The following is a 21,242-nucleotide window of genomic DNA, read 5'->3' as shown; positions in this document are numbered from 1 at the left end:
GCTGTAGCAATAGAATTAACTTGCATCTGAGTCTGACATGCTGTATGTATACAGTGCTAACGTGCTTTCTTTCTAGAAAAAAAGGTGTCAGTACTCACATGCAGGATGTATGTTGTTTTTTTTCCAGGACTCACAGGGGAAATCAAGTAGGTAGAGGAAAAAGCTGCCATTATTCAGTAATGACAAGTCCCCCCTGAAAAAAGCCCTGCTAGTAATTGAAAGTCCCAGCAGACACGCAGGTGGTCATATAGCTGGGTCTGTCTGGCAGGCCAAGCACACCTGCTGCCGTCTGGGTTGCTGCAGCAGGTGATGGGGTTCATCCGGAAAGGCCACAGGGTTCCAGGAGGCTGTTTGTTCAGGTAGCGGTCATGCTAGCATTGGTAGCTATTTGAATTATTTTCCAAATGTACGCTTAGACACGGGAAGGGAGAGGTCCTAAGGGTAACTAAATAGGGGATCTCGCAGGTTCATCTACCCAAGAAGGTGGGTAGATGAACCTGCGAGAGAGAAAGACGACGACTTTCTTGCATAGGGTATGAGATCTTGCACGTGGTCATGTTACGTGCTGGGCAGCTGGGATATAACCAAAGCAGTGCGGTCAGGAAGAAATGAGCAGGAGGCAATTTTCAAACCTGTGTGGGTAGGTGAAGATTGTGCACCAGTGTTCAAAATGGCCCACATTTTGAACACTGCAGACATTTGCACTTGCTCTTTTCAGATCAAACCAACATGAATAGTTTTGAAAATGCAAATCGAAGTGCATTGTTCTCTCTCCAGGCCTAACCTACCCTACGAAAAATGAAAATAAAAGTATGTTTCATTTTGGCACTTTATTTAATCCACATAGCGAATAGTCCCTTGCACCCAGGCCAATGCCCTAGGGAACTTGCTTTCCCCATCTGCTGCACTCCAATACTCAGAGCCTTGCACATTCCAGAGATGTGGAAGTCTCTTTCTTGTCTCAAACTATTTGGGGGGTGATTATTTAACCATCCATGGGACCTGTTCCAATATTCCTATTCCAATGCCCAGTGAGCAGATGGCTTTCTCCAGTTAACATTACCTGGGTATCCAGATACAAATTCCTGGGTAAAGTCAGCCAGAAACTTTAGGACAGTGATTTGTCCAATTAGAATGATGTTGGCTAACTTGATCCGGGTAGCGCTAAATATCAGTGAAACCGCACCCTGGGAAACCCCTCCCCCAGTCCCATCTCTTTATGTAAGTACATTTTGTGCAGGCAACAATTTGTCCAAACAAAAGTTAACCAGAGGGAGAGGAAAATTTCAAACCTGGTTAACTCTTAAAGTTGGCCAGACAAAACCTTTGAATATTGACCTTTTTGTCCATATCCTTTTAAATTACCACAGATGTGTATCTTGCATTTGTGGTAATTTAAAACGATATGGAGACCAGAGAGCAGAAAAGATGGCCGGATAACTCATCAGGGATATTCAGCAGAGCACTGTTGATTTGGATAATGCTCGAGTTAGCCAAACATAGCTGGCCAACTTAAGGACTGCTCCCTTACTGGACCAGAATTACGGGCCGATACAGTAAAGGGCACTGAGCTGAGTGCACTGTTTAACATGCGATTGGATGCGTGTCCACTACCCTTTATACTTTTTATAGACTTAGGGGTAGATTTTCAGACGAGCGCGAACAGCCTACTTTTGTTTGCGGTCCAGGCGCAAACAAAAGTACGCTGGATTTTAGTAGATACGCACGTAGTCGCGCGTATCAGCTAAAATCCTGGATCGGCGCGCGCAAGGCTATCGATTTCGTATAGCCTGCGCGCGCCGAGCCGCACAGCCTACCCCCGTTCCCTCCTAGGCCGCTCCGAAATCGGAGCGGCCTAGAAGGGAACTTTCCTTTGCCCTCCCCTCACCTTCCCCTCCCTTCCCCTACCTAACCCACCCGCCCGGCCCTGTCTAAACCCCCATCCTACCTTTGTCGGGGGATTTACGCCTCCCTCCGGGAGGCGTAAATCCCCGCGCGCGAGCGGGACTCCTGCGCGCCGGGCCGCGACCTGGGGGCGGGTACGGAGGGCGCGGCCACGCCCCTGGGCCGTAGCCACGCCCCCGTACCCGCCCCCAAAATGCTGCCGACACGCCCCCGAAACGCCGCGACGACCGGGCCCGCCCCCGACATGCCCCCGACACGCCCCCCTCCGAGAACCCCGGGACTTACGCGAGTCCCGGGGCTCTGCGCGCGCTGGGAGGCCTATGTAAAATAGGCTTCCCGGCGCGCAGGGCCCTGCTCGCGTAAATCCGCCCGGTTTTGGGCGGATTTACGCGAGCAGGGCTCTGAAAATCCGCCCCTAAGTGCGTCAAAAACGCATGTCCAACACCCTCCCCCCCCGAAACTAATAGCGCTCATCACATGCAAATGCATGCTGATGAGGCTATTAGTTACGCACCTGGGAGATTTAAAAAAAAAAAAAAAAAAAAAAGTGGCCAAGCTGCACATTTTACGCTCAGAAATTAATGCCTGAGCAACCTGAAAAACTGTACAGAAAAGCAGCAGTATTTTCTGCTTTTCTGTACACCCTCCGACTTAAGATCCTAGCAATATTAAGTCGGAAGAACCAAAAATGTTTAAAAAAAAAAAAATGTGCTGCCGGTCAGGTTAGGAAAACGGATGCATAATTCTACTGGCGCCCGTTTTCCTAACCTATGGCTATCAGCAGGTTCGGAAAACCAATGTGTATAAAACTGAGCATCCGTTTCCTGAACCCGCTGACAGCCACCTCTCCTGGGTTTCCATTAGTAAGGAGGCTCTCGGGATGCCCTGTTGTCCCTAGCACCTCCTTTTTAGTGCCCAGGATCGCTTGCCCAGGAGAGGTGGATGGGCGCATGTTGGAAGAGCGGGAGCTCAACACGGAACGCCTATTCTCTCGCATTTCTTATTGTATCGGCCTGTTAGTAGGATAAGTTATCTGGCTAACTAAACTCCATCCTGGAATATTCCTGAACTGCCTCCAGCTACATATCGGGATAATTTGGAGGCAGAGTACAGGAATTTTACAAGCGCAAAGTTTAGCTAGCTAAGGGGGTCATTTACTAAGCATTTTTCCCATAGACACAAAATGGGAGAAAAGCCTTTGAAAATGAGGCCTTAAGTCACAAACTTAGCTGGATCAATCATTTGAATATTGACCGTACATTTGTACTTTTACACCTGAATATGTTCTTTCTTGCTATGGGTGTGTGCGGGCGACTTTGGAGGCATACTTACCTCTGTGGTGCAGAGGAATTATTCATTTTCAGCAAGCAAACTAGCAGGTGATAAAAATGTTCATGCAAGCGTCAAACCTGAAAAGCTGCATATCTGTTGGTGCTTTCTTACCCAACCAGTTCCAGATTATAGGCAGGACATAGTATACCCAGGCATGAACAGCCCGAATATATATAAAAAGGATAATTAGACTCCAATACCCAGTAGAGAAAACAACATTGTAGTGATTAATGTTTTACATGAAATAGCTAACTGCTGATTATATTACATGAGCAAAAGTAACTGCCTAATCAATTACTCTGACCAACATTAGTATGTTGGTAAGAAAGCAAACTACTCAATTAGTTTATCTGTAACGCAGAACAGGAAATATTTAGTTAAACAATAGCTGATCACTTTATTTTTGCATTATGTACTACAACTATTATGAAAATATATAACAAATGTTTTCTGCTTAGTTTTCTTTAATTGATAGTTTATTACTTGATACAATGAGCTGGAGACAATTGTGCTAAATTGTTGATATGAAGAAGATATTGTTACACATGCTACTAATTTAGAACACTTTATAATTGAGTGTATTTTTGTGGGGGATGTAGAAACTTGTAGCCTGCTTACCAACCACTGAAAGGCACTTAACAGGATAACTCATAAGTAATCCAGCTAAATGCTGAGTTTTCAAAATTGCAGCTTATCCAGCTAACTTTTAGCTGGATAAGTCATTACTGAGCTAAAAAAGTTAACCAAATAAGTACCGGGCATTTCAGCGCAGGGACAAGTTAGCCAATTAACTTATCCAGCTAACTTCTATATTAGGAGGCAGCTGAAGAAAATTATTGGCTAACTCTAAAGCAAATCTAATGTTACTTAGCCTCATGAGGCCGGATAACTTTAGCATTATTCAAAAGAACACAGATGGTTACATGCTGATGCACACTTTAAAAAAAAAAGGTACCTCGCAGACCTAGTATCCCGAACGACAGTCTCCCCCCACCCAAGCTGTAACCATGGACCCTTTCAATCAAAGCATCCCTACCCACTCCAAACACATCTAAGAAGATTTAAAAAGTAAAAGCTAGCCAGCCTCCCCACTTCCCCCCGCTCTTCCTCTGGTTAAACTTAACTGTGCCATATTAACCCTTCTCTACTTCCCTCCCCACACTCTAACCCTAACTCTCCCATCCTCCCAGTACTTTGGGTAATCTCAGGATTGTGCTATATTGCTTCTGGCAGTGGCATGCAGTCAGGGCCTTCAAGGGATACAGTAAATCCTCAGTCCATTGGTGTTGCTATCGGGTGGCAAGTGCCATCCCAATTTAATATAATGCATTGGGCAGGAAGAAACCAAACGCCCTCCCCTACCCAATGGCATCACACATACCCTTGCCTATCCCATCCCCCATGGGCAGCAGGTGTCGTGTTTATCCAGATGTCATCTCCTGCTGCTGGGGGGGGGGGGCCTATCTCGCAGCTCTCACTGTGAGATCAGCCCTATGGCAGCAGGAGATGACATTAGGATAAACGTGTGCCCACCTGACAACTCGGCAGGCCACCAAGGAGCCTGTCCCATGGCGGCCAACGAGAGAGAGAAAGAGAGGTAACATGTTGGCTGCCAGCGAACTCCATTCCACTGGCTGCTGAAGAGAGAAGGACCTAGTGCTTCTAGCAGATCCCATCCCACTGGCAGCAGGAGCAAGACAACACAGTGGCCATCAGCAAATCCCATCCAATTGGCAACAGGAGGGCCTAGTGCTGCTAGCAGACACCATCCTACCTTTCTGACCCCTGAGGTACGAAATGGAGCCAAGATTCTTACCAGGCAACAGGTAGTAGATTACATTCTCAGGCTGCTCATGGGATGTTCTCTCCACCAGTCTCCAGTTCAGATCCAGAGAGGACAATCACAGCCACCCAAGCAACAGACTGTTCACTTTCAAGTCTCTTAGACCTTGTTTCCTTAAATCACCTCAGCCCAGTTTACACAGCAAAGCAAGAGGTAGAAAACCACAGATGGGTCGCCTCCTTCTCTTCAGAGGGGTAATGATGGGGTTCCAATGGACGGTGCACGGCAGACCCATTGGTTTGTTAACTTTCCCCTTTTCAAGGGCTCACCTATGAATAATTCAGTAGCTCATGCATAGTCAGATGAATGCATAATTAAGGTGTTTAATTAGAGAGCTTCCCACTCAACAAGCTGTCAGTTCTGATGAACAACAGTTTCACAGGTCCGGAAGAACTCTGATAAAATCTGATCCCAGATAGACATTAGGACTATAAAAAAGAGGCTCCAATATTAGTGCAGCACTGATTTCCACACAGCACCATCTGTGCTGGTGTTTCTTTTGGCCCCATTTTGGTGCCAGCTTGGCTAGCAAGGCTAACAAATTCTACGGCTTGTCACTTACACAGCAATGAGACTGCTTTCCCATGTCTGCATTTGGCTGTACAAAGCCAAATGCCAAAGTCCATTTTTCTCTATATTTAGCTTTAGCTGTGCATAGCCCAAATAGGCCAATGTTCACTTTTACTGACATCAGAGAGATCATCTCAGCTGCTTGTCCCTGTTAGCAAGAATTGAGATATTTCCTACTAAACCAATTATGCATCTGCTTTCTAAAATACCCGTAAATGTATGTTTGAACATGTACTCCTACTCCCATGAAGGTGTTAATATGTTCATGTATACCATGCAAAGACAGATACACTAATTTTCAAAGCTCATTTACACCCATAACTCGGTTTTGAAACGTATGGCTGAGGTCCATGTATATTTTGTACATGTGGAATTCAGCCCTAAGCGATAGCTCTAAAAGTATTACACTTCTTCACCCAGACAGCATCCGCTGTTCATCTCTTTATACTAAATATTGCTTATTCACATGAAGATTGTCTTTTGCTTTAAATTAATCTGTTCATACTGTATTTGCTGATGTCTTGAAAGTAAGCCAGTCTCTATATATGGAGATGGCATTCTGCACTCTCTCCTTGAAGTGACAGATTTATTTATTTATTTAAAAACTTTTCTATGCTGTCGCTAAGTTATTTACCATCACAACAGTTTACAAATAGGCACATAGACTAAGGTAAGTAAATGTAGGTTATCGTACATTCTAACAGGTGCCAATAAAGTTCGGTTACAATTTCATAAATAAAATCAATATTTGAGCAAGATGATGGGATGCAGTGGATTCCAAACTCAGTGACTGTTTCACTAATCTTTTTTTCCTTAGGCACAAAATGGAAGAATCACCTTAAAGAATAAAGCCCTCAGACCTCAATAAAATCCCTCAATCAAGACTGCTTTTCACTTTCATTAAAATATGCAAATTAACTCATTTAATTGTTACACCAGAGGTGGATCCTTGGCCTGAGGTGGGGTTGACGCTACCCGCAGGACAAGCCCTACGAGTCCCCACCATTGGAACGTGGAGCTGGCTGAGCGACGGAGGAAAACTGGAGCTTCGCCAATACCAGCCCACGTTCCACGCAGGTTGAGCCCTTAGGAGCCGGGGCTGCCTGGTCTTAGGCGGGCCTCCATCCGAGGACTCCCAGTGGATGACATAGTATTCATCCAGGGGCCAGCGGTGGTAACAGGAAGATGGAAGCAGGTTTAGATGAGGCAGAGATCCAGAGACCCGGGCGCCAATGGAAAACCAGAGGCAAGGGCAGGTGGCGCCCAAGTAATAGAAGGCCGGAGCCTGAAAGACCAAGTCTAGGGTGATACCAGAGATAGAGGAGGAGAGCAGGCTGTCGTTGGGCAGGCAGTGGACAAGGAAAGGCAGTCAAGTGAGCAAAGGTCAAAACCAGAAGTCAGTCCAAGTGTGGTCACGCATAGCAGGGGACAAATTCTGAAGTCAGTCCAAACATGGAAAGGCAAGGACTGAGTATGGATCAGGGACAGGAACCAGGAACGAAGACAAGATCAGGAACCAGGAACGTAGACAGGATCAGGAACAAGCACACGACAAGCATGGAGACCTGTTGCCAAGGCAAGGTCTGACTGTCAGGGCTCACCTAATATAGTCCCAGACTGGTGACGTCACTGAAAAGGGCCAGAAGCTAGGGATGTGCAGCAGGGACAGATTCGTCCCATTCGGGATTCGGATTCGTAGGGGCCTAAATCCGTTGCATCCATTCTCGGGGCCCCAGATCCGTTCATATGTCAAAAATATATTTGTTCCCCCCAAAAAACCCCATCCCAACCCTTTAAAGTTATTTATCTACAATCCCCCACAAAGACTTGCCAAAAGTGCCTGGTGGTCCAGTGGGGTTCCTGGAGCGATCTCCTGCACTCGGGCTGTCGGCTGCCGGTATTCAAAATGGCACCGATAGCCCCTGTGACATAGTAAAGGCAAAGGCTATCGGTGCCATTTTGAATACTGGCAGCCAACGACCCATTAAAAAATGGCATGGGCCATCCATTGCTCCTACCATGTGATAGGGGCCGGCCAATGGCACCGATAGTCCCTGTTATATTATAAGGGCAAAGGGTCATCGGCGCCATTTTGATTAGTGGCAGCCAACAGCCCGAGAGTGGGAGATCACTCCCAGGACCCCCGCTGGACCACAGGTACTTTAAGAAAGTTTTGTTTTGGTGGGGGGGGAATTCTAAATAATTAGATTTAAAGGGTTGGGGTGGGTTTGGGGGTTGTTTTTCTGTGTGCCTTTCTTCCTGCCCCCCCCCCCCCCAAATGATAAGAAAACCACATGAAAATTTTGTGGGGTTTTCCTATCGTTTTCGGGGACCCCCCGATACCTGACGAATTAGAAAATATCATACGATATTCGTCAAAAAAACGATTCATATCCCTATTGGTTTCTGTCTGAGTCCAATTCCCCTTTTTCTCTTGCCATTGAAGCAGAGAGCAATGCCATGTTATCTCTTACTGTTGAAGCAGAGAGCAAAGTTGGAGTTACAATCCAAGTATAAGGCTTAATTGGTTAAGGGTAGTAACTGCTGCATTAGCAAGTTACCCCGATGCTTATTTGTTTTCCCAGACTATAAAAATTCATGTGCTTGTTGGTTGCTGTCTAAAATTAATTCTCCTTTTCCTCCTGCTGTTAAAACAGAGAGCAATAATGAGTTGTATCAACAGTATGAAGGCTTGTTGGTTAAGAGTAGTAACCGCTACACCAGCAAGTTACCCCCATGTGCTCTGTCTTTTCCTCATTTCCATCCTCTAGCCTTTAGGGATCCACAGTGTTTATCCCATGCCCCTTTGGAATCTTTCACTACTTTTGTTTTCACCACCTCCTCTGAAGGGCATTCCAGGCATCCACCACCCTCTCTGTGAATAAATATTTCCTGATGTTGGTTCTGAGTCATCCTCGCTGGAGTTTCATTCATGAGCCTACGTTTTACTGATTTCTTTCCAATAGAGAAGGTTTGTTGAATGTGCATCATTAAAACATTTCAGGTACCTGAAGGTCTGTATCATATTTCCCCTGTACCTCCTCTCCTCCAGGGCATACATACTTAGGTCCTTCAACCTCTCCTCATAATTTATTTGATGGAGACCCCCCACCATTTTTATCACCCTTCTCTGGACTGCCTCCATCCTGTCTCTGTACCTTTTGAGATTCGGTCTCTAGAACTGAACACAGTACTCCAGGTGAGGCCTCACCAAGGCCCTGTACAAGGGGATTATCACCTCCTTTTTCTTACTGGTTATTCCTCTCTCTATGCAGCCCAGCATTCTTTTGGCTTTAGTTATCGCCTTGTCACATTGCTTTGCCGTCTTCAGATGGCTAGACACTATCACCCCAAGGTCTCTCTCTTGCTTCATGCACAACAGCTCTTCCCTCACCCCCCCTCCCATCTCATACAGCTCTTTTGGATTACCACACTCCAGATGCATGACTCTGCACTTCTTGGCATTGAATCCCAGTTGCCATATCTTTGACCACCATTCAAGCTTCTTTAAATCATTTCTCATTCTCTCATGCCTTTCGGTGTGTCCACTCTGTGGCAGATCTTAGTATCATCTGCAAAAAGACAAACTTTACCTTCTATCCCTTGCACGATATCCTATGATATCCCTTCTGCATATCTTATGATAATTAATATTAAAATAGATGCTAGACAAACCATAGTCTACATAAATTCCTGAGAAGTGTTACTATAGGAAGAACCTTTGTTAAATTGCATTCAAGAAGTCTTTAAACTTTATTATCCTATTCCTGTGTACTTTCTCCATAAAGAAGGATATCAGAAAAATAATAGCACCCTATTCCCCTTTCTGATTCTGAAATTGATATACATGAAAAATAAATTACCTGCCATATCTCATGCAATTGTTGAGAAACCTCAGAAGGATTTGCAAGCAGCACGATGGCATCCCTTATCATCATTCAATAATTAGATCCACATCACCTCTGCTGTACATCAGCCACAGTAAAGATGATGTCTAAATGCTGGCCTCAGACATGTTTGAAATGTACTTCAGGAAGTGTGAATAGCAATGTAATAACTTTCGCCCAAGGACAAACTTCCCTCTGCTGGCTTACAAAGCACTGGATTTGAAACCTCACCTAGTTTCAAAATAATTTAGTTGTACAAATTCTTCTGTAATTCTAGCTGATAGCAAAACACATTTTTCCATTTCTTTTTACAGACAAAAAAATATAGATTTTTATGTACAAAATACTGGTGTACACACCTCTAGCAATCAAAAACCTGACAGAGTGTACAGCATGCCTTGTACATATCTATTAGCAGACGTGGTCTTTGTCACAATCCCTTTCCATCAGTATTTCAGAATTCCTTTCAGAGATGACCATTATTTTGTAACTCCATGAAAAATCGCAACTATAAGGAAATAAAAGTATCCAGTAAAACAGAGTCTCAAACTTCAAGACAATTGCAAGAAATGGAACCTCCCAAGTGAAGACGTTTATGCAGCCAAATGTCCAAATATTCACTCTAATTCTTGTGCGGATTGCAGAGACAAAAGCTAGCTTTTCCTTAAAAAAGAGGCAAGTAAAGGAGATAATGAACTGATGATGCATACAAAAACTGCTAACCAATTCATTTAACAATTATATAATGCAAAATTGATTTATAGCCAAGGAGGAAAGAAAACCTTGACTGTAAAGCATGCACGTAAAAGCTCACTTACAAAATACTGTTTTATTTACTTATCACTCCACAACGCCCTACTTCCTATGGTAATCACTTACTCAAAGGTTTTTATCTTATATTACTCAATTACTAACAAAAAGTTTGATGTAAAATTGTATATAAAAATGGCCTACTTGCTCCTTACATACTCATAATCTAGAAAACATTTTTCAAAATGTATCTAACCCAGGAATAGTGCTTGCATTACTCTCAAAAGCATATTTGGACCCAATCCATGGGTCAAAGCAAGCTGCACATTTACAGAGTTATAAAGCATTGGCAACCCTGCTTCACAAAAGGTCAAACCTCACAAAGTTCTCTATAAATCAAAAAAATGGACAACAGAATTTATTCTCTAATAGCTGCAAAAAAATCCTTCAGTTCCCAGTACCGAATCCAGAAATTACTGGCAAGATGTACGGCTTTGACAGCAATAAACAATTATTGATGCAATTTTTTTTTTAAAACCGGACGTATGTAATCATCCTCTGATTTGCATGTGAACCTTGGGGTTGCAGGCAAAACTTAAATGCATAACAGCACTTATCCGTACGAAGTCCAGGAAATTCTAGCTTCAAGATGCCAGACTGCTCATGATTTGAATTGCCCAGGGTGAAATACCAATTAGAAGAAGCTGACGTTGGTCCATCATTTCATTTTCTGCAGCATCAAGGCTATAAACATGAATATATATTCATATTGTAAAAATACCATCTACCATATATACTCATGTATAAGTCGAGAAATTTATGTCAGAAAATAAGTCCAAACTTATACATACAATCAGTTTATCCGCATATACTATAACGTTCACAAGATATATGCGTACATATGAGCCAACCGCTGAAACTAGAATACAAAGCATCACTTCAAAACATGCGCTGTGAACACAAAATCATGTAATTAATCTCAATTAATGTTGTGCGCCTGTGCACTGGCTTGAAAGCTACCATTCAAGGGAGTAAATTTCAAAAGGAATTACATGAGTAAATGTAACTACTATTAAAGCAATTTTCTTAAGCCATTTACACGCAATGGGGGTCGATTTTAAGACCCACGTGCATGCGTCCATGTGCACACGGTTCCCGGAGCTTGCACATGGACTCACCGATTTTATAACATGTGCGCGCATGTTATAAAATCTGATGGCCATGTGCAAGGGAGGAGAATTTTACAATGCAATGCGCAGCGATGCAAGAGGGCATCCACAGTTCCCTATACCCCTATCTAACTTACCTACCTTTTCCACTTTCCTCTCTTCCCTGATCCCTACTTAACTCTTAGATTGTTTTCTTATTTTTTTATCTTGCTGCTCCTTCAGAGCAGCAGTAGATTCCATGTGCTGGCTGGCTACCAGCATGCTTCCTCGGGACAATGGCTAATGGCACTGTCCTGACCCATCCCCCTGCCCCACCTCTCCACACCCAGACCACACCCCCCGCCTGCCCCTTTCAGGCAAGCCAGCACTTCAGCGCATGTCGGGAGATACGCGGAGCCAGGACCATTATAAAATGCGCATGGCACGCGGAAGGCCCGGCCACGCATGTAGCCCCCGAAATTTACATGCACGCCCTTTTTAAAATCACGGCTATAATGTGCACCTATGTGGGTAAATCCTATGGACAATGAAATGGCATATATTGTAGCAATTTGCAATAGCCTACTTACATGGTTAAAGTGCATGTACTTGTGTAAAACTTGATTTTAGGTGTGTAAATGCTTTTTAAAATCAGGCCCCAAGTGTATAAGCAAGATATATATATATATATTTTATTTTTTTTTGTGCATTGGGGCCTTTTATACAGACACCTACATATAATTTCCCATAGGCAGTCCTCCATATCTTTTACCCTACTATATCCTCACTATAATTGCAAATTTATGTCAGATTTATATGTCAGAGTTTTATTTCTGAAAGGTAAACTAACATGATCATAAAAACAACATACCAAATATGCTATATCTGAAAAGAAAAAGACTCAAGTGAACTAGCTAAGAATCCTGATATTTCTCTGCATCCTTTTCCTCCCTAAGATTAAAGAGGTTGATACTAAGCACTGTTTGTCTGGTTAAGTTCAGACTTAGCGAAACAAACGGTGGAATTTGAAAATGCTGCCAATGCTGAACAGCACAAAATAGCTGGATATGTTTTCTGGCTAAAAAATTAACCAGCTAGATCAGGGACAAGGTGCAAGTTATAAAATGGCCATTTCTCCATCACATTTATCAAAATGGGAGTGTTTTATGCTAATTTGTGATAACTTTTTCATAGAGAGAGAGAGAGAGAGAGAGAGAGAGAGAGAGAGAGACTAACCATAAGGTGCTCTCCCTAGATAGGTATTTATATCCCTATGGGAGGCCCACCTTGTAACTCGAGGTGAGGTTTAGGTATTAGTGTAGGGGGTTAGGGGCCACTTTGACATTCAAAGTGAGACGTACAAACAGAACAATGCTCTCTTGTGAAGATTTGATGACCTTCGGAGTGAGGAAACTCACCCAAAGATGAGATTTGTGCAATGTTCTCTCCACCTAGCTTGATGTTACCCAGGTAGAGAGTCCATCAAGCTAGGTTGATACGATAGGACTTTGCAAAATTGTAAACCCAGCTCACTCCTGCCCCTAACTCCTCCTCTTTTTCAGATTTGCATTGTACCATACAATATGGTACTATTGCATGCATTAAAGGCGTTTTGGCATGCGTTAAGGGCTTATCGCATGCATTAACAAGGCTTTTTGCCTGCGATAAGCCCTTAACGCATACAAAATGCCTTAGCGCATTTTGATAAATGAGGGGGTCAGTTTGTAACAGTAGGTATCAATCTGTTACAGTTATCTTCTGATACTTTAGGGAAGCCTGATAGATATTTGCATGTATGATGCTTTTATTTTATTGCTCCATTCTTCTAGAGAGTACATATTTCCTTATATCTCTCTGTATAAGAGTTTTAATGTAGTCCTTGCAGCATTTTGATGGGCCTCATTTCATCTGCCCCCACTATATCAAATTCCCGCAGACCTGGAAACAGTTCTCTAGGTGTGGTCTCCCCAGAGATATGTGCAGAAATTCAGTGATTTCCTTCTTTCTAGTAATGACATATCTCTTTAATCCCCTAAGATAGCTCTTCCCCTACCAAGGGCATGCTGCCCTTGGATTCTCCACCCTAAATATAAGAGTTGTCTATCTTTAAATCAAAGTGTAGCTATCAAATCTTGACCAATTGTTCAGTATTTTTAAATTGTCTTTCCTGTTATCTGTTAGCATGCCTACTTTATTACAGATTTTCATTTCTTCCTCAAACAGTCTCACTTTCCCTTCCAGCCCTTCCATAATATTACCTATGAAAACATAAAAGGAAAAGGCACATCACTTAGCCTTATGGTACCCTACTGGTTACTTTCCCTCTATCAGAGTACATACTGTAGACCACTACTCTGAGTCCTGTTCCTTAACTAATTGCTCACCCAGTTCATAATTGTTGTGTCTCTCTCTTCCAGCTAGGTAGTTTTCTTACCAGTCTTCTATGCAGTACATCAAAGGCTTCACTGAAATCCAGAGTCCCCACATCTAACATTAGTTGCACCCCCTCCACTCCTACCTGATCTACTTTTCTGGTCACCTTATCAAAGAGCTCTATCAAATTTGTTTGACAAGACCTTTTTCTTGTGAAACCTCTTTTAAGCAAGCTATCTTAGATTAATGAATTTCTGCTCTATAGCACAGGAAGGTGAAAACCTTGAACTTGGGATAATAAATGACTTAAAATTACAAGTCAGGATGTCTTAGTTCTCACTACTTATTAGCAAGGTCCTTCTTAGCATACTGATTATAATAATAATCAGGAAAACTTGAACAAAAAATGTTTTACATGCATGGGTAAAAAGTTTATATGCTAACTAAAAGTCCACTTAAAATGGGATGTACTAACATTTTTCATGCACCAGCTAAAGGAAGCCTCTTTAGTTGACGTGCAATAAAAAGGGTGAATTCTGGCACAAGGAGCACCATATTTAGTCACTGTCTGGCTAGTGAAGTTAACCAGATAAACTTATCTGGCTAACTTTGGAGATATATGAAATTGTTCATCTGCACGATTAAATATAACTGGCTATCTTGAAAGTAGCTGGCTAACTTTAAATGGTTAATTTTAGGACAACTCTTTGGCCTGACCAGATTTAGGCCTGGATTTTCTAAGTTCGCAGAACTTAGAATATCTGGCAGTAACGGGGGAAGGGGGGGGTGGGCCTGCGAAAGCCGGCAGCGATCGCACCTCCATGGTGCGATCGCTGCCGGCTTTTGCACCCAATAGCACCACCGTGAAAGGTGGTGCTATTGGACGCGATACTGGTGGCGATAAGGAATCTTACCTTTCACCGTCAGCGAAGTTGTCACGGAGTCTGCCCCGAGGCCACCCCCGACCCCTTCCCTTCCGGTGCGGACTCCGCCCCGATTTAGATATCGCATGCGAAAAGAGACTTTTTGCATACGATATCGTTGGAAAATGACCCCCTTAGCCAGTTAAGTTATCTCCCTAACTATGAATACTGGAGTTGGCCAGATAACTAAGCCAGCTTGGGACCCTTCCTCATGATAGCAGTGAGTAGTCAGGTAGCATCATTTGGCAGCTGCAAAAGTACTAGGAGAGCTCTCATATCCTTCCTGATGCGCTGAGCCAGAAAATCAAACCAGAGTCACCAAAGATTGGAAACTAATTTAGTATATGATAAAGAATATTAATAACTCTTCAATTTAAAATATCCTGAAGCCTAGTGGGTAAGTGCAGCAGGAAAAACATTGTTTTGTTGTAAAATTTCTTGTGTGGACCATAATTTGTTTCTTTAGTTTCAAAACAAAAAAAAATGTTTAGTTTGATTGATTTTCCTTTGCCATTAAAGTCAATGGGGGAAGCATTACAGGTAATTTTCAGCCTATATTGGACTTCAGAATAGGGGTTTTCTAATCAATTGTCTTAAAACTTGTAGGAAGAAATCAACAGAAGGGGGAAAGAACTTCAAGGCACCTAGAAAGAATGAGGAGACTGGAAAGTGGCACCAACAGTGGTATGAATAGTAGGGATGTGCAGAGGAGCCGCATACGTTTCATACAGCATTCGTATTCGTCGGGGCCAGGTACATTGTATCCATTCAAAGGGGCCCTCTGATCTGTTGATATGTGCCATTCTTATTTGTTTCCCTTTTAATTTAATTAACTACAACCCCCCACCCTCCTGACCCCCCCCCCCCCAAGACCTGCCAAAACTCCCTGGTGGTTCAGCGGGGGTCCGGGAGCAATCTCCTGCACGTGGGCCGTCGGCTGCCAGTGATCAAAATGGCGCCGATAGCCTTTGCCTGAATCTCTGACAGGGCCGCTGCCACTGGTCAGCCCCTATCACATGGTAGGAGCACAAGATGGCGCCGGCAGCCGATGGAGGGAGGGCAGGAGACACTGCGTAACCACCGCTGGATCACCAGGGAATTTAGGCAAGTCTTGGGGAGGGTCAGGAGGGTGGGGGCTTGTTTAAAATTGCCATTTTGACGACCGAATGATTTGGCCGCGATTCGTTGTATTCGTGGGAAATTGCGATACGTTTTGCGACGCAACGAATAAAACGAATCCGGCCATATACATTGTGGATTCGCGATACGTTGTAAACGAATGCACACCCCTAATGAATAGCTTACGACTCCATAAAGGGGCAAAAGGCTACAAGCATTCGAGGATTTCTCCAAGTCACAGTTAGAGGAGCAAAGAATCAGAAAAAGAGGGAAGGACACCCCAAGGCTTCAAAGGAGGGCACCAGCAACAGTGCCATAAACTCTTGATGGCATCTCATGTGGAAACTGGCACCTTAGCACATCCTAAGGCAGCATGAAGGGGGAAAAAGCAGAAAAGGTGGCAGTAAAACCTCCAAGGCAGGCACTGATAAAGGGGGCAAACAGCACAAAGCGTGGCTTCAAGAGCACTAAAGCACCATGAGAGGTGCCAAAGCAGGCTCAGTGGTAAGACAGCAAGACACAATGGCAAAGGGAACTCCAAGGTATAGGGTGTGGGCATGGGTGGAATTTAGATTTTCTTGTAGAATGAGTTTGCCAAATGTAAAGGTTATCACAATTAGTATATCACAAAGGTTTCTCTAATGATTGTGGTGAGCCTTTCCAGGGAAGAAATGAGAGCTGCTTTATTTCGAGACCATTTTCCACATCACTGACCTGCCCTCAGACTGTCCCATTTCCTGGTTTGGCATGAAATCTCTGGCACTACTCTAACTTGTATCACATTCGGAATACTGAAATGGTTATATTCGAGTACCTTTTGTTTTGTGCCAGTATTTTCTCCTTCAGAATGAGGGCTTTTTTGGGAAAAAAAACAAACAAAACCCTTCCCATATCCTGAATCCAAACTCTGGCTGCTACACTTCTTCATGCATTGGTTTTGCATGAGTTCCCTCTTACTACTAGGTCAGTAAGTGGTTTCTTTGCATCTCTTTTGTCTTGTACCAGCAGCTCTTACTCTGAATGAAGGGTTTTTTTTGACAAACCACCCCAGTTTAATCAAACATACAACAGAGTGGGACAACCAGGTTGAGATTGTTGGAGGAGAGGAAGCTATTGAAGCTATCACGGCTCGGCCGATGGTCCCTTCCGCTGCAGTTTTGTCGAAACACGATTCCGGGTCGGGGAACCATGCAAAATGTGTTTGTTTTAAAAACCACAGGGCCATCGCCAAACACTGCTGAATAAAGCTCTGCTTGTTTTCATCCTTTGAACATTCTTGTGGACTCGAATCATTTGCGAACATTCCTCTATTTTTATTTAGGAAAGGAAGATCCATAGAACAGGTTTGGGGCTCAGGTAATAAAACCTGTGCCTTTTTTTACTTCTTTCAAATGTTTGTCCCAGTATCAAAAACCAAGAAGAAATCTAGGGTGAGAAGAAAACCCCCAAGGCTCCAAGAGAGGCTACCAGCACAGTGCGATGAACCCTTTTATTTATTTAACACTTTTTTATACCGACCTTCATAGTAATAACCATATCAGATCGGTTTACATTTAACAAGGGTATAACTGTAGCATAACTGAAGAAAATTAAACAAAAGGAAATGAGTAAGGCAAGTTGTTACATTCAACAAGGGTAAGGAACTTGGAAGCTTATATAGCTGGAAGGAAGTAAAGGTGGAAATAATTAAGAAATACAATGGAGGATACAGGTTAAAGCTTAAGAGTGCTTTAACCTAGCGGTGCTCTAGTCATCGTTCATGAAGATCAAGGCCATCATCCAAGTAAGAGAAAGGGCAACTAGTGATTGTCGGGGGAATCCCCGAAAGCTTGGTGAAAGAGCCACGTCTTGAGTTTTTTTCTGAAAGTTAAAAGACAGGGTTCCAATCTGAGCTCTGAAGGGATATTATTCCAGATTGATGGACTTGCGATCGAAAACGCTCGGTCTTTAGTCGAGGAGAGGCGTGTGGCTTTAGTCGGAGGAAATTTCAGAGTTCCTTTGTGAATATCTCTAGTTGGTCTGTTGGAGGAGTGTAGATTGAAGGGGAATTCAAGATCGAGTTGAAGTTGATGGTGGATGAATTTGTGAATTAAGGTGATTGATTTGTATAATATTCTAAAATTCACTGGTAACCAATGTAGGTTTCTGAGAATGGGAGAGATGGCAACTCATGGCAACTCATGTGGCAAACTGGCACAGAAAGTAGCATTAGCATCCAAAACCAGCATGAAGGGGGGTAACAAAGCAGAAAAGGTGGCAGAAAAAGCCTCCAAGGCAGGCGCTGGTAAAGGGGCCAAGCACTACAAAGAGTGGCTTCAAGGCTCCAGAGCACCATGAGAGGTGCAAAGCAGCTGCCCCAGACTGGCAAGGTGTTAGCTCTGGGGTTCGACAGCAAAGTGTAAGCTCTGGGCATGGAAGTAAGACTTGAGTGGCACAAAGACCCCCCCAAGGTGCAGGGTGAAATTTAGATTTTCTTGTGGAACGGGTTTGCCAAATGGAGAGGTTATTATCACAATTAGTACATCACAAAGGTTTCTCTAATGAATGTGGGGAGGTTTTCCAGGAAAGTAGTGAGAACTGCTTTATTTAGAAACCATTTCCCGCATCATTAAGCTGCCTTCATCCGGTATCATTTCCTGATTTTGCATGAAATCTCTGGCACTGCTCTAAGGGTCGTATTTTAATTCCCTTCCGCGCGTGAAATCCATGGGTTTAGATGCGTGGCCGGGCCTTACGCGCACCAGGCCAGTTTTCAAAGGGACCAGCCACGCACGTAAATCCCCGGGACGTGTGTAAGTCCAGGAGTTAGTGAAAGGGGCGGTCCAGGAGGCGGGGCAGGGCTAGAGGCGCCCGGCACAGCAGCCATTTACTGCTGTGCCGGGGGATCACTTGCTGGCAGGGTGCCGGCGTGCACAACTTGCTCCTGCTCAGAAGCAGGAGCCAAAGGTAAGATAAAGATTTGGGGTGGGATTTAGGATAGGGGAAGGGAGGTCAGGCTAGGGGGAAGTCCCGTGCGTAACTGCATATATCTTTCCCCCCCTTGCACACGCCAACCTAGTATTTTATAACATGTGTGCACGAGCACACACATGTCATAAAATCACGCATCCATGTGTATGCGCCTGGTAGTGCTCGCAATTTTTTAAAATCTACCCCTAACTTTTATCACATGCATACATCGAAATGGTTTCTCTTGAACCTCTTTTGTGATGTGCTACCAGGCCGATACAACATCAGCATGTAAAAAATGTTCATCCAAACTGGGCACACATTTTTTGAATGCACGGACATCCACCTGTCCTGGGCACTCAATGCAATAGGCAAATGAGCTGCTGCGCTAAAAGAGACACGCAATGTGTAATTTGTGCATCGGGCACTCGGGAGAAGTGGCTGTGCATCTAGAAGTGCCTGGCCAGAGATCCCGCCCCACCATCGGCAAGGCTGTTCCTGATTGGTCCTTTTCTCTGACACTTGTCAGGATAGCCTTCTGAAAGGGGATTGAACCTTTCACTGACAAGCGACAGTGAATGGACCAATCGTCAGACAGTGAAGGAGTGAATACATTAATATCAAATGCCAGATACTTAATATTAATGTGTTCACTCCTTCACTCACTGCCAGCAGGGATTCCGACTGGGCCAGACCTTGGGGGTGCTGCTTTCTGTGATTCCCCCTAAGAGTAACCACAGAAAGCAGGAATTCGTTTTTTTGTTGAGTCCTTGAGTAGGACATAATTCTGCTTTCTTTAGTTCCTCCAATTTAATATCACTAGGATATTAATAGGACTCATAGAAAGCGGGATTTTTGTTTGTTTTTTTGTGGTCAGTCCTTGAGCGACGCCTGCTTTAGCACTTGCTCCTGGACAGGCATTACATTTGCAGCATTAAAACGGGTGCCCTGGCCATGCAGCAATTTTTTGTATCGGGGGCAATAACTAACTAATAGCCTCATCAACACGAAATGACATGGGATGAGCGCTGTTAGCTGCACGCTGATTCGAACACGTCTTGGACCCGCTAAGCCCCTTATTGCATGAGGGATTTTGAACATGCGTCCAAGTTGCTTGGAAGCTGTGCGCTCAGCCAAGCGCACTATATTGCATCAGTCTGATAGTGCGCTAATAACCAGACCTTACAAATTGAAGTCACTATTTGTGCTGCTTGGTCCCTTTATCAGTGCCTGCCTCGGAGGTTTTGCTGCCACCTTTTCTGCTTTGCTCCCCCTTCATGTTGACTTAGGATGCTAATGCCACGTGAGATGCCAATAAGGATTCATGGCACTGTTACTGGTAAATGATAACCTTTTTTAGAGCCTTGGGGTGTTTCTCCCACACTTGATCTCTTGTTGGTTTGCTATACTGGGACTACATTTTGGGTTCATGTTGGCAGTGGCAGGGCTAACCTGGCCAAATTTACATTTATTTTTTCTGCTCTGCCTTTACCTATCCCTAACATGATTGTTTTAATGTCTCTGGCATGTGAAGATTACAAGAATGATTTAATATTTTGCATTGATATTGTAATGCCTATTGACTGTGTCAATACCACACTGCTGTGTGAGGAACACAGAGAAATTGCTGCAGTGAGTGTCACGCTGTCTGCTCTGCGTCTCTGACAGTGTCACGGTTCCACCAGAACATGCACTCCTAACTCCATCGTTTACAGGGTCCAGCCCCTGAAAGAGCTTTCCTGGTCCCTTGAACACTCAAATAGAAGTTCTTTGTAATTTATCCTTACAAGTCCTCAAGCAGGGTTTGAACCCTCCTAGCTTGAGTTAGAAGGCCGATGCCCTCCCCACTGAGCCAGCGACTTTTGCAAAGGCTGGCTTCAACCCAATGTCCAAAGTCTGGCCCACTGGGCCTAACTGCCACCTCCCACAGTATCTCTCGGGATATTTTCCTTGTCCCTTCAGATACAACCTCCCGCTGGCAGTCTCTCAAACAATGTCCTTAAGTAGGCACATCCGGACAGTAAACCAGTCTTTAGCTCCCAGCTCACCTTCCTGGAAGTCACACCAGCCATCCGTCTTCCCTCTAAGCAGGAGCACCAAAGTGCCAGTCTTGCAGAGCAGCAGGCAGCCTGGTCCTTTTCCTTCAGTCCCCAGCAGGAGATTAACTCTGCTGGGTTAGGGAGTCTCTTTTATACTTTGTAAACTCTTCCTCTTCTGTCAGCTAATTGGCTCTGGGGAAGTCCCACCCTTAACCTCCCACACCTGTGTGTTTGTCTCTATGGTTACAGGGGAAGCCACCAGTGAATATCCTTGACTCTGTGCCACCTGGGTTTTCTTCCCCCTCCTTCTAGGACTTTGGTTCCAGGGAGTTTTTTTGTTCCTGACTTTATTCTACCTACCTGCTCTAGCATAGTGACCCCGTCACACACAGACAGGCTTCACA

At 44.1% G+C, this 21,242-nt stretch overlaps 1 long non-coding RNA gene across 1 annotated transcript in view; it reads right to left on the bottom strand.

Moving 5' to 3' along the window:
- The window catches only part of LOC115099707, a 30,005-nt gene extending 9,012 nt beyond the window's left edge, over positions 1–20,993 (bottom strand). The window contains exon 1 of the long non-coding RNA XR_003858862.1: positions 20,848–20,993. This is a non-coding gene — a long non-coding RNA (uncharacterized LOC115099707). The remainder of the gene's footprint in view (positions 1–20,847) is intronic.
- Positions 20,994–21,242: the final 249 nt, after the last annotated feature.

This window comes from Rhinatrema bivittatum, chromosome 10 (assembly GCF_901001135.1).
Source record: "Rhinatrema bivittatum chromosome 10, aRhiBiv1.1, whole genome shotgun sequence".
Taxonomy (NCBI): domain Eukaryota; kingdom Metazoa; phylum Chordata; class Amphibia; order Gymnophiona; family Rhinatrematidae; genus Rhinatrema; species Rhinatrema bivittatum.
This window is presented reverse-complemented; position numbering and strand designations above follow the sequence as displayed.